Consider the following 12,983-nt stretch of genomic DNA (forward strand, 5'->3'; position numbering starts at 1 on the left):
AAGAATATGCAGAAAAAAAAGAGTAAAGGCTTGGACAGTATGATATTGCTTTTGTGCCAAAGGCTACAAAACAAATTATGATGTTATAGTTCAAACAGAGAAATGTGAACTCATCCAGAACTCACAGATGGCAAAAAAAGATACTGAAGTCCAAATAGCACAGCAGGGACGGATTAACGACCGGACTACCAAGGATGGCCCGGTGCTTTAAGGTTGGTAAGGGGGTGGGGGGGCTGTGTACTACCGATATCGTCAGATGAACGACAGAATAACCTGCATGACACGAAAACACACCAAATATTAAAAATACTATTCAGACCTTTTTGACCTTACACCTTTTCTAAAATCAAGCAAAATATATTGTTTAAGAAACAGAGAAATACACTTGCAATCAGTGAGGGAATTTTCTGGTAAGGCTGATATGTAAATCATTATTTATTGATACATTTTTTTAAAGATTTAATGTTTTTGTTACAAATGAAGTAGGGAAGACAAGAGGGCTGGATCCAGGTGCGGCTAGTGTTTTAATGAAACTATAAATGAATACAAATGACAGGTAGACACTGGAACAAAATAAACATCCACGATGGGAAACTGAAATCTAAACAAGAGTAAACATGAACACGAATGAGGCACAGGGTCAAAACACATACAAGAACAGGCATTACATCTACATATACCAATCGACAGTCACTAAACAAAGAACCAGGGTTTAAATACACAGACACAATGAAGACTGAATGAGACACAGGTGGGAACAATGATGAGTGCAGGCAGTGAGGGAGGCCGGGAATTGTGGGAATTGTAGTTTTTAGACAAGGACAGTGAAAAACGGGGCGGACAACAAGGAAAACGTGACATGGAGCGTGATCAGTGACGAGTGAAACAGAAAACACGGGGCAGACAACACGGGATCGTAACAGTTTTATTATAATTATTATTATTATTTTGCAAATAATTGTGCTCCTGTACACAGATAGGGTATTTCTGATTACTTAAAATAGTCTCGATAATTAATGATGAATTTAAATTAAGGCTGGTAATCGAATAAAAGTTTTAATCGAATTAATTACACAATGTGCTGATTACTTAACTGAATTCATTAATGGAATATATAAATAATTACTGGGAAATGCCCCCAAATAAGGAATTTAAAGGGATGGGTGGAAGGATAAAAAAGGGCTTATATGAATATTAATAATATATATAGTATTGATATTGTACATATACACTGATGAGCCATAACATCATGAGCACTCACAGTTGAAGTGAATAACGTTGATCATCCCCTAACAAGGCCACATGTCAAGGTCTGGGTAGATTGGATGGTAAGCGAACAAGAAGTCAGTTGTCAAAATGTTGAATGCAGGAGAAATTGGCAGGAGTGAAGACATGATTGACTTTGAGAAGGGCGCAATTATTATGGTCAAATAACTGGGTCAGAGCATCTCTGAAATGGCAAGGCTTGTGGGGTGCTCCCAGACGGCAGTGGGGAGTACCTACAGACAGTGGTCCGAGGAGGGACAAACCACAATCCAGTGAGTGGGTGTTGGGTGCCCAAAGCTCGTCGATTCACGAGGGTAGCAAAGGCTAGTCCACAGCCAGGTCTGCTGTGGCACAAGTCACAGAAAATTTGAATGATGGTTACTGGAGGAATGTGTCACAACACACAGTGCATTGCACCTTGTACCTTGGGTCAGAGTGCCCATGATGACCTCTGTCCACCATCGAAAGCACCTACAATGGATATGTGAGTGTTGGAACTTAACCTTGGAGCAGTGGAAGAAGATTGCCTGGTCCAATGAGTCCCGCTTTCTTTTCATCACGTGGACGGCCATTTACCTGGGGAAGTGATGGCACCAGGATGCACTGTAGGAAGACAACAAGTTAGTGGAAGGAGTGTGATGCTCTGGGCAATATTCTGCTGGAAAACCCTGGGTCTGGCCATTCATGTGGACATCAATTTGACATGTGCCACCTACATTAAGAGGTACACCCCTTCATGGCAATGGTATTCCCAGTGGCTTCTTTCAGCAGGATAATGCACCCAGCCGCACTGCACACATAGATCAGGAATGGTATGAGGAACATGATGAAGAGTTCAAGGTGTTTCCCTGGCTTCCAAATTCCCCAGATCTCAATCCAATTGAGAATCTGTGGGATGTGCTGGACAGTGGCTCCACCTCACTATTTAGAGGACACCTTTAGGGGTCTTATAGGGTCCATGCCTCTGCAGGTCGACACTGCACATCATTGTCCAAGTAGGTATAGCTGCAGGCCGAAGATCTCCAAATGGGGGCAGAATCTGCAATAGAGGGCAGGGTTACTCCAGAAGGTGCGTGATTACTCCAAAAGGGGCTTGTGCCAACACCAAAAGGGGGTGTCACTTCTACACATGGTTAGGGAAAGGGTTAGGGGCTCCATATATCTTTGCTCTTGCCCCTTTTTGGAGCTCTGACCGCAGCTATATCCTTCGTGCGTTGCCAGTACAGTCCCAAGGTGAGGCGGTGCTCATTGCCCCCTACTGCCCTGTTTTGCATTAATAAGTAAAATAAGGTCAGTGGTAAACATTACTTGAAGATAAATAAATTACACGCAGTCATAACTCAACAATTATATGTATTTGATGTTACAAATACTGATTACTTAGTAAAAATTTAATCAGTAACCTAATCAAATTAACACAATTAGAGAGTAATATAATCAGATTACTTTTAATTAATTTTGGCTTACCTCAAGGTCAAATAAAGTCAAGAGAAAAGCAATGTGATTTTAAAGACTTTAAATACGAATTCTGGACACAATCAAAACATGTTTAAATAATGTTAGTTTTCATCATCATCATTAGTATTATTTCAGTGCTGGAGAGTCTTTCTTCTGTTTGCTCATGATTCACAGGCCAACATCATTAGCTAACATTTATAGGTGATTCTATGCTTATGTTTAAGAATAAGATTTTAATGAGAGGAAAAAAAATTCCAAAAAGAAAAAAAAAGCTAGTTTTAAAGAATAGATTGAAATAGGGGGCCTGGGTAGCTCAGCAAGTAAAGACGCTGACTACCACACCTGGAGTTACAAGTTCAAATACAGGGCGTGCTGAGTGACTGCAGTCAGGCTTCCTAAGCAACCAATTGTCCCTGTTGCTAGGGTGGGTAGAGTCACGTTGGGGTAACCTCCTCGTGGTCACTATAATGTGGTTCTTGCTCTCGGTGGTGCATGTGGTGAATTGTGCATGGATGCCTCAGAGAATAAAGTGAGCCTCCACAAGCGCTAGGTCTCCGTGGTAATGCACTCAACATGACACTTGATAAGATGCGCGGATTGACGGTCTCAGATGTGGAGGCAACTGAGATTCTGAGAGTCACTACGCCACCACGAGGACCTAGAGCGGATTGGGAATTGGGCATTCCAAATTGGGAAGAAAAGTGGAGAAAATAAAAAATTAATATAATAGATTGAAATAGATTTCAACCTTTTTAATGTGTCTTTATGTACTTAATACAGAATTTTCCCCTAACCCAGACTGTTCTCAACAATTCATTTATAAGTATCAAAATCAATTTTATTTTCATAACAATTTAAAAACATTTTCAATTATTTTGGTATTTATGTATACAGCTTGGATTTTTTTGAAAAAGAAATGCTGTCCCTATTGCTGTCATTACATCACGAAAACATGACAGATAACTTCAGAGTTTAACTGAAGTTGTGATGGAATTTAGAAGTGACAGTGAAGCACATATCTGCTTAAGTGTCCAATAAGTGTCCAATCAAGAAATTAAAGATTTAAGTTTTTTACATTATGATATGAGCGTAGCTTTATAATTTACATGTATATATAGTAGAGCTGTCAGAATTAATGTGTTAATTGCATGTGATTCATTTAAAAAGTTTAACGCATTCATTTTTCTTAATAGCGATTAACGCATTTACCGTTAAAACAGCATAAACCAGCATAAACACTTATTAGGAGGGTGGAACCTTTGCAATCTGTCCACCCGGAGTCATTACACTGACACACATACCACAACAGCGCTTCCCTGTCAGTGATGTAATTATGAGAAAGGACCTCTTAGCGCTATTATTTGATGTACAAAACAAGCCCAGATGGGACTTGTAATAGAAATCAAGTATTTTCAGCGCATTTTAATTACCACTGAAACCTGGCAAGTCTTAATTATCACTTCACATTTCCATGGAGTTAAAAGCGGCGCTAGATGCTTGTGTTGACGTTCTAACATGAATCATGAGCGCAGCTTCACGATTGCTGTAACAAATTAGATAGCCACAGTCTACCAGCAGATTCATATTGTGGAGGATGAGAGTTTAAGAGATTTAATGCCTACTGCAATGAATACTTAATCTATAGGTACTAAAACCATCTTTATACAGCAAAAGTGGCACAGAAGCGGCATCTGAAGTGGCAGTTAGGTGTATTTTCACAGAGCAGGAATAAATGCATTTACAAAGCAGTTGCAAATGCATAAATAATGTTATGAGATGAATATTTTAAATGTAAAATCTTAATTTAGAAATATGAAATTAATGAAAATATGAATACTAATTATTTCAATAAGTCAAACTCCCACTAAGACTTTGGGAAAAGTTTAATGTTAGGCTACTTGAATTGGTGATATTTTAGTGCAGTATTGTTGAAGGCTTTGTTTGGAAAATGTTAATAAAGCATTATATTGTTACATATTGTTGTTTTCTTTCACAAGATGGAAATACATGCATTTTGACAGGAAAATAAGTATGGAAATCTGTGATTAATCATGATTAACTACAAAACAAATTATGTGATTAATCGGAATTAAAAAATGTAATCAACTGCCATAATACTGTATATATATATATATATATATATATATATATATATATATATATATATATATATATATGGGGAGGGTCTCTGTCCTTTTCTATATATCGCTGCCCCCTTTGGCATATCGTGCTGCTGTTTTGTGGCCCATTCTGTATAACGCGGCATCCCATTTCAGCTTATTGCGGCCAGCCCACCGAGAAAAGTCCCGGTTCTCCCGATGGCCAGTCCGCCCCTGTATAGGTACGCTGTATATTGCCAAACAGTTTATTATTATTACTTAAAAGTTTGATTCAGCAAAAATGTAAAAAAAAATTATAATAATTATACATTCAAATTAAATGAACATAACTTATGTTAGCAAGTCCAAGGTTTATCAAACGTTGTCTCCAAAAACAAAACAAAAATGACAGTACCATCACACTCAATATTATAAATTACACACCATCACACTTATGTTTCACAATATGAAGCTTGATCAAGGCCATGATTGGACATGATTTATTTTGCAGGTCAATCTATGGAGGGGGGAGTTCCCCTCAATCATTTCGACAGTAGGCATCCAGTGTAGTTATTCTTTTTTTAAATGCAGCGTGTATTTATACACAAATCAGTTACTTTTTACCCACCCGAATGTTGAATGTTAAACGTGTTAACACAAAGCAGTTTGGATGCAAACTGATCCTAGACCAGTGATCAGTGGAACCGAATGCAATAACAGCTTACATGGTACTATTTAGACTGGGATGCTAATAGCCAGTGGCGAATTGTCAGGGCAAGCAAAGCCTTCTCTGCTGGCCAAACATGCCAAATAAATAAATATTTTTCATCCATTCATTTTAAATCACAATTTTGCCTATGTATTTTTAATCGCGTTCCAATCTTATTTAATCTACAAGCAAATAGAGAAAAACTAAAAGTTTATCCAGTCCATTTATCCAGAATTTATTACTTGATGCTTACAAGCAAAGAATGACAACTATTTCACAAATCGCATGCCCGAATCTGAAGCAGTGCGTGAGTTTGAGCTCCACCCCATCAAGCCTTCAGAATTTCTGCAGAATCCATCAACAGTGCAAGTGAATGAGAAACAAAATCAGATTTTGTAGGCTTGTGCTGAAATTCACATGATGTCACACAAACATGTCAACACACAGGGAAATATACAAAGTAAGTGATAAACATTCACTTTATTATGTTATAATGATAAATGAGTTTGTTTCCACATGACATGGTATTGAAGCTTGTTTAACAAAGGCCTGCAAAAAAAGGTGTATAAAAAATTGTAAATTATTATCTCTTTTGATAATTGTACACCTGGAGCACAAATGCTAGCACTGTAGTTTTGTTTATCAGTTGGGTTGTTAGGAGACATCTCTAATGAGTGTCAAACCCCTGCTAAGTTAACAGGAGCATTGCAGTTTTGTTTCTTTAAAAGTCATCTTTCGAATATAGTGTTACAGATTGTATTTATGGTCGGAGATACAGTATCAAGTAGGAATATCCCTCATTGAACTTGAATGGAACGCAGCGTAACCGTGTACCCTGGCAAAACAAAATTTATTGCAAGCGTCATTTCAAATGCAAATATTATAAAAGATTTTTCCAGGTATTATAGACCTCCTTGGTATATACATTTGAAAAATTATGATTTTTTTTAATGTCTGTTCAGGAGATGTTCATTCAAAAAATTAGGCTTGCTTGAGCATTAAGTGTCCTTTCAAGTTCTGGCTTTTGTGTGTGGACTTGATTTTAAAATGTCAAATGATATTACTAGTTAGCTGCGACATAATGTATGATGCCCAAACGCAAAGGGTGTCTTATTCATTGTGAAACTGTGTTTCCTTAATGGCACGAATTACACTGAAGGCCTAGACTTTAAATGCACGGCCCGCCGCTGCAAATAGCATCTAGCTATTTATACCTTCAGTGGCCCATAAAGCATATGGCTAATCCAGATTTATAATGTGCGAAAGTTAATGCATTAGATAACAAACTATCAAACTTGTCATACAAGTAACTACTCTGTAATGACGTTACGTTTGGAGTCAGTAGCAAGCACACTGTTGACGTCCAGGTCATACTAACTTTTTATCAACTAGCTCAGATGAACCATATAATTTATCCTGAATTTAAACTGCCACTCAAGTACAAGATAATGCTTTCTTTCCTTTAAAACAAAAAGAAACATGACATGGATTACAATGTGCTTTGGTAGTCACTGAGTATTAACATTTCATCAAGAAGGGGTTCGTGGAAGAACATGGTATTATTATGATTCATAGAGCCAAGCCACTTGGGAGTAAAAAATGAATGAGTTTATGAATTTAACTTTGTAGACCTTTAATGGCTCTTTTATGAAAAGACTGACAAACTTATCTTCATTATATTTTCTCCCCATTTTGAGCTTAATAATTGCCTTAAGCAGACTGTCTATGTGTCATCTGAACAGAATAACTTAAGCTGTTGTATCCACAGTGGTAGAAGGCAGTGGTTCTCTGTTTTGTTCATGACCCAGATTTTCCATTGAAATTTATTCATTGGTTTCTACTTGTAGACTATGGTTTTATATCTAGTTTCTAAATGTCTTTCCAATTTCAATGGTTTCATGCTCTCAACTGCCAAAAAGCTGTTCGGCCAGGCTCCCCTGCGGCCCTCAAACACCAACCATCTTTATTTTGTATTATTTTGTATTATGGTTTCTGACCATGTTGGCATCTGCCAATATTTGCTAGTTGGCTTGTGTCTTTGACATAAACAACAGAAGATATGAGTAACATAGTCTTTTTAATAAGCCTAAATTGATAAACCTTTATTTTGTTATCCTAACTATATACAGTGGTTTGTTGCATTGTATTATTTTAATTTAGCACTGTTTTTACCAGAACATGTCAGAAACCTATTTTGGGGTTGCGACCCACTGAGAATCACACTTTAAAGGGAGACTGTAGTTTACCCAGAATGAAAATGTCATTATTTACTCTCATGTTGTTCCACACAGGGCCGGTTTAAGACTCCTTAGTGCCCTTGGGCATGAACCCATAGACTGCCCCCTCACCACATACACTTGCAAGACAAACTATCCAGTAACTCCTGAAATTAACACATGAGGTAATGCAGGGGTGTACGCAAGATCACACAATATCAAGCAATTTCATAAACAATTTACAGAACACAATGCTAGTGCAGCCCCAAGGGTTACTGTAATTAATAAAGTACTAATAGTTACAATAGTAAGATTTCAGTAAGATAGATAAGTAAGATAATGTAGTAGATAAGACAGCAATATATATGGAAATGGAGATAAAGGAGGGAGATCCTCTTCCTATATGGCTCCTTGTAAAGGGATTTAGATGGGCAAGGAGGAGGTGAGAACCGGCTTGACAATATAAATAATAGTTTAATGAGAAACTTAAACAAAAGACACAAACAAACACATGACGGACATGCCCGTAAATTATCTCTCTCTCCCGCACCATCTTCGCAGTCAGCCTTTATCCCTCTCGGAGGCTTGATTAGCCTGATAAGGGACCGGGTGTGTATGATCACGACCCGCCCCCCCCTCCGCCCTGCCACATTCCTCCCTCGTTCTCTCAAGCTGGGGATCCCCCGGCATGACGTACACCCCCTCTTTCCCTGGGGAGGGGCATGCCTTCTGCCCCTTCTGCCGGCAGGTCATCCCTGTCTACCTGAATGAGGGAGGGGACAAAGGGAGGGAAACAGAAATAATGAAATAGGGAATGAGGACCCCCTGGCAGACAGAACGCCCCTCAGCGCTTCTGACAAATCGTGGGGACACTCCTCCACCCCTGGCTGCAGCTCTACTGCTCCAGGCGGTCAGGAAGTCACTTCCCTCCTCCCCTCGTGGACGGCGGTCTTCTTTTGACCCCCTCCGCGTTCTAGGGGATGGCAGGGCTCTCCTCCGCCCCTGGCAGCGGCTCCATCGCTCCAGGCAGTCGGGGAGTCCAGTCCCCACTCGGCTCACGGACGGCGGCCATTCACCGCGTCTGGGCGGTCGGGCTACTTCACCCCCCAGCAGATGGCAGCGGTGCTCCCCCGGGTGGACGGCAGTGTCGAGGACTCCACGGCGGGCATCCCTCCTCCTTCCCGGATTTTGGCACCAGTGTAAAGGGCAAGGAGGATGCGAGAACCGGCTTGACAATATAAATAATAGTTTAATGAGAAACTTAAACAAAAGACACAAACAAACACAACGGACATGCTCGTGAATTATCTCTCTCTCCCGCACCATCATCCACAGTCGGCCTCTATCCCTCTCAGAGGCTTGATTAGCCTGATAAGGGACCGGGTGTGTAGAATCACCACCCGGCCCCGCCCTCCGCCCTGCCACACTCCTAAACTATGGAACAGTCTTCCTAGCATTGTTCAGTACTCAGACACACTCTCTCGGTTTAAGTCTAGACTAAAAACTTATCTTTTCAGCCAGACATATGCTCAAGCAAGCCAGACATATGCCTAATTCAGCCAGACATACACCTAAACATCTAACTCATAGTTATGCTGCATTAGTTAGGTCTGCCAAACCAGAAACACTTCTCATATTCTATAATCCTGTTATAAATTGAATGGCATCTAAGCTAATATTATTCTACTTGTTTCCCATTCTTGAACTCGGGAAGCATATCCTGAGGTTACCAGTACCTGCCAGATAAAGCTCTGGTACTGCCTTATGTACGACTCCCACTACTACATGTTGCTGAGTGATGTCAACTAACTGCAGCCTATGCCAGCCAGATATCACTTCAGTCTACTACGATGGACTTCACAGTAGATGAACTGCTGCCAGTTGCTGCCATAAAACATGGGATACTTCACTGGCCATTGCCTGAAGTTCTGACCTAGTTGCCAGTCGAATTGTGATGCCCCTCACTGACCTCTGTCTGTATCATTTTGGTCAGCGGATGGACTCTTAAAATAGACACACTCCTAAACTGGAATACATAGACAATTAATAAATTAGCAATGAAAGCCTTTATCAGCCAAATAACAATTGACAATTAATCTGTTTGAACTTCCGCAGATAATTCATGACAGACTTCAAAGAATTTAGTCATTAATCTTACAGTTCATAAAAAATCTTTTGTTTAAACATTGGCCCCTTACACTTACTTAATTTACAAATTTTAAACCATGACTTGTACTACACATAAATAACTAATATTGATATTATATTCACTGTTTAGCCAGAGGGGAACTGGCCCCCACAGTGAGCCTGGTTTCCCCCAAGGTTATTTTTGTCCATAAACCAACATCTTACTCCTTGTCACGGTCAACTTTGGCTTGCTCACTGGGGACCTAAATAAAAAAAATATTTACTTGTTTTTTAAGGCACAATCTATAATCACGTTTTTATCAAACCGCACAATAATGACTCAAAGATATTACATACATTACATCTTCATTTTCTATTATAGCATAATTTCTGTAAAGCTGCTTTGAAACGATGTGTGTTGTGAAAGCACTGTACAAAAAGAAGAATCCTACACAAGACAGTAGGCATACAATCCTACATAAAACAGTAATTTAATTACATTAAATTACATTTTAAAATGAATTTAATCAGATTTACAGATACTTTTTTTGTATTACATAATTACATATTAATCAGACACAGTAAATTGTTCATAATTTATTAATCCTTCTAATTTGTTTTCTTTTTTCTTTTTAAATATTTAAAATTTTACATTCTAAATCAGCCTACTGCGATATACCTTCAAAATGTCTTCGTGTTTTCAAATGGTTAGACAAATAGCGAGTAAAACACAAAACATCATATACATTTAAATATTTTGATCAGTTTTGTTTTCTTAAAAGCAATTAAGCAACATTATGTCAAAATGGTACAATTTATCCTACTCAAATGCATGTGAATTAGGTCAGAAGTAATCTACAAGTAATCCAAAAGCAATCAGATAAGATTACATTTAAATGTAATCCAAGAGATTACATTAAATTACAGACTAAAATTTTAGTCCTGTAATTTGTAATCAGTGCTAGATTACACTTCAAAATTAATCTACCTAGCACTGATGGCTAGTAAATGTTCAGATTAAGAACTTTAGCATCGAAATCCTTTCACTGCATGTTGTGTTGTATGAGCGTGCACTTGAAAGGAAATGTATCTTATCTGGCTGCAGTAGACCTTATATACAGTAGCTCCATCTTAGATTTTTGACAGAAATACAAATGAGTCTGTTAGGGATAGATGTACAAATAGATTTTCTTTTTTTTTTTTACTGTAATTTGGATATAGTAGCACTTAAATGTTAAATGTGGAATTCTATTTTCATTATTAGGTTACAATCTTGTAAATATATAATGTTAAAATGTGTATACAATTTCAAACTGTGACAGCTTGTATTAATGCTATATATGCAATCTTATAACATCATATAAATTGATAAAATGTGGAATTTGTACATTTGTAAAAAGCTATAATCTGACTAAAATGAAATCTAAAGTGAAATATCAAATAAAATATACACTCCTGGTTGTGTGATGAAGTCATAAATGTACATGAATATATGAACAATACTGCATTTATGTAAAGAGGCCCACTTCCTGAGGTTTTTTTAAGCTTACATTTCATTTTAAAAGTCTAGCAAGTAGAAATGAAAATTTTCTAGCCAATGATGATTCTTTCTAACGTGTCTGTAAAGGGTTCAAATCATTTTATAAAATCCTCATCAGTAAATGCAGCGGTCTGGGCCTCTAGACAATATTTAACACCTGATTAATGACATAAGAGAAACTTGAACAAATATTGAATTAAAAATTCAATGCACTATTATTATATAATAAATGTAAATAAACATCACATTACACGAATATCACGAAAATAAACAATACCCTCCCCTAATGTGAAGTTATCACATCACCATTTCTCTTTCAATAATATTTGGCATTGTATGTCACAGAGTGCTGTGAATTACAAGCAAATATTAACATAAGATTAATTAATATTAATATATTCCAATAGTAATGTAAATAATATAAAATGTACATATTCTTACACTTATATACTGTCCATATAATCTTCAGCAATCATTAGCAAACTTCTCTAGTGTTAATGAAGTTAATGAAGCAACACATATTGAAAACCGCTCCATGTTGCGCTTATTCGCAGTGCTCCACGATCACACCAGACAAAATGTTTTGCCCATAAAGTTAATCCTGCCCTGGTTCCACACCTGGAGGACTTCTTCCATAGATCACAAAATGAGATATTAGGCAGGATTTTCAGTCTCAGTCACCATTCACTTTCATTGCATATGTTTTTCCATATAACTAAAGATAATAGTGACTGAGGCTTACATTCTGCTTTGCGTTTCTTATAACTTGTCTTATTGTGTATAAGCGACATGGGTTTGGGACAACATGAGTAAACGATGACATAAGTATAATTTTTAGATGAACTATTCCTCTAAGTGGAACATTTCAGGGATAGTTCACCCAAAAATGCACATACATGAGAGTGCATGAAAGGTCAGTCACACAAGCTCACGATTAAACCTTGCACATTCACATTTTCATACAAAAATTTGCATTTTTAGCACTGCACTTTCGGTTGCTGCAAAAACAATGCAAGTTCAACAATCAGCTTCTCTCATGTACACTCATGAATGTCTAAAGTTTTACAGGATAATGCCCCTTTTTTATTACCAAAACCATCATATGTCTTCAAAAGACTTGGAATATAAAGCACGGGTTGCATTAACTACTTTTAAGAAACTTTTAACTTCCTTTTTTAAGCATGAAAGCAGAGCCACTATCCAGTGCCATAGTATTTAATAGAGGGACTGGGACATTCTTCAAAATGTACCCCTTTGCGTTCCACATAAAAAAGAGGGACTTGGAATATGATGGACATGGACTACTTTTATGACACTTTTGCTTGGTTTTGGAATGACATCAGGGTGAGGAAATGATGAGAGAATTTATATTTTTGGGTGAACCCTTTAAAGTCTAGCATTGGCAGTCATTTTTATTGTCTCAATCAGTGACTCAATCAGAGTGAGAAATAGGGGATATTTAATACAAGCTTATTTTTTTTAACCAATGTGTTGATTGAATAAAGAACCAATGGCCAATCAGAATGGAACCAATATATGGTTAAAACAAATGAATGGTGTGGTTGGGG

Source organism: Xyrauchen texanus, chromosome 12 (genome assembly GCF_025860055.1).
Source record: "Xyrauchen texanus isolate HMW12.3.18 chromosome 12, RBS_HiC_50CHRs, whole genome shotgun sequence".
NCBI classification, from domain to species: Eukaryota; Metazoa; Chordata; class Actinopteri; order Cypriniformes; family Catostomidae; genus Xyrauchen; species Xyrauchen texanus.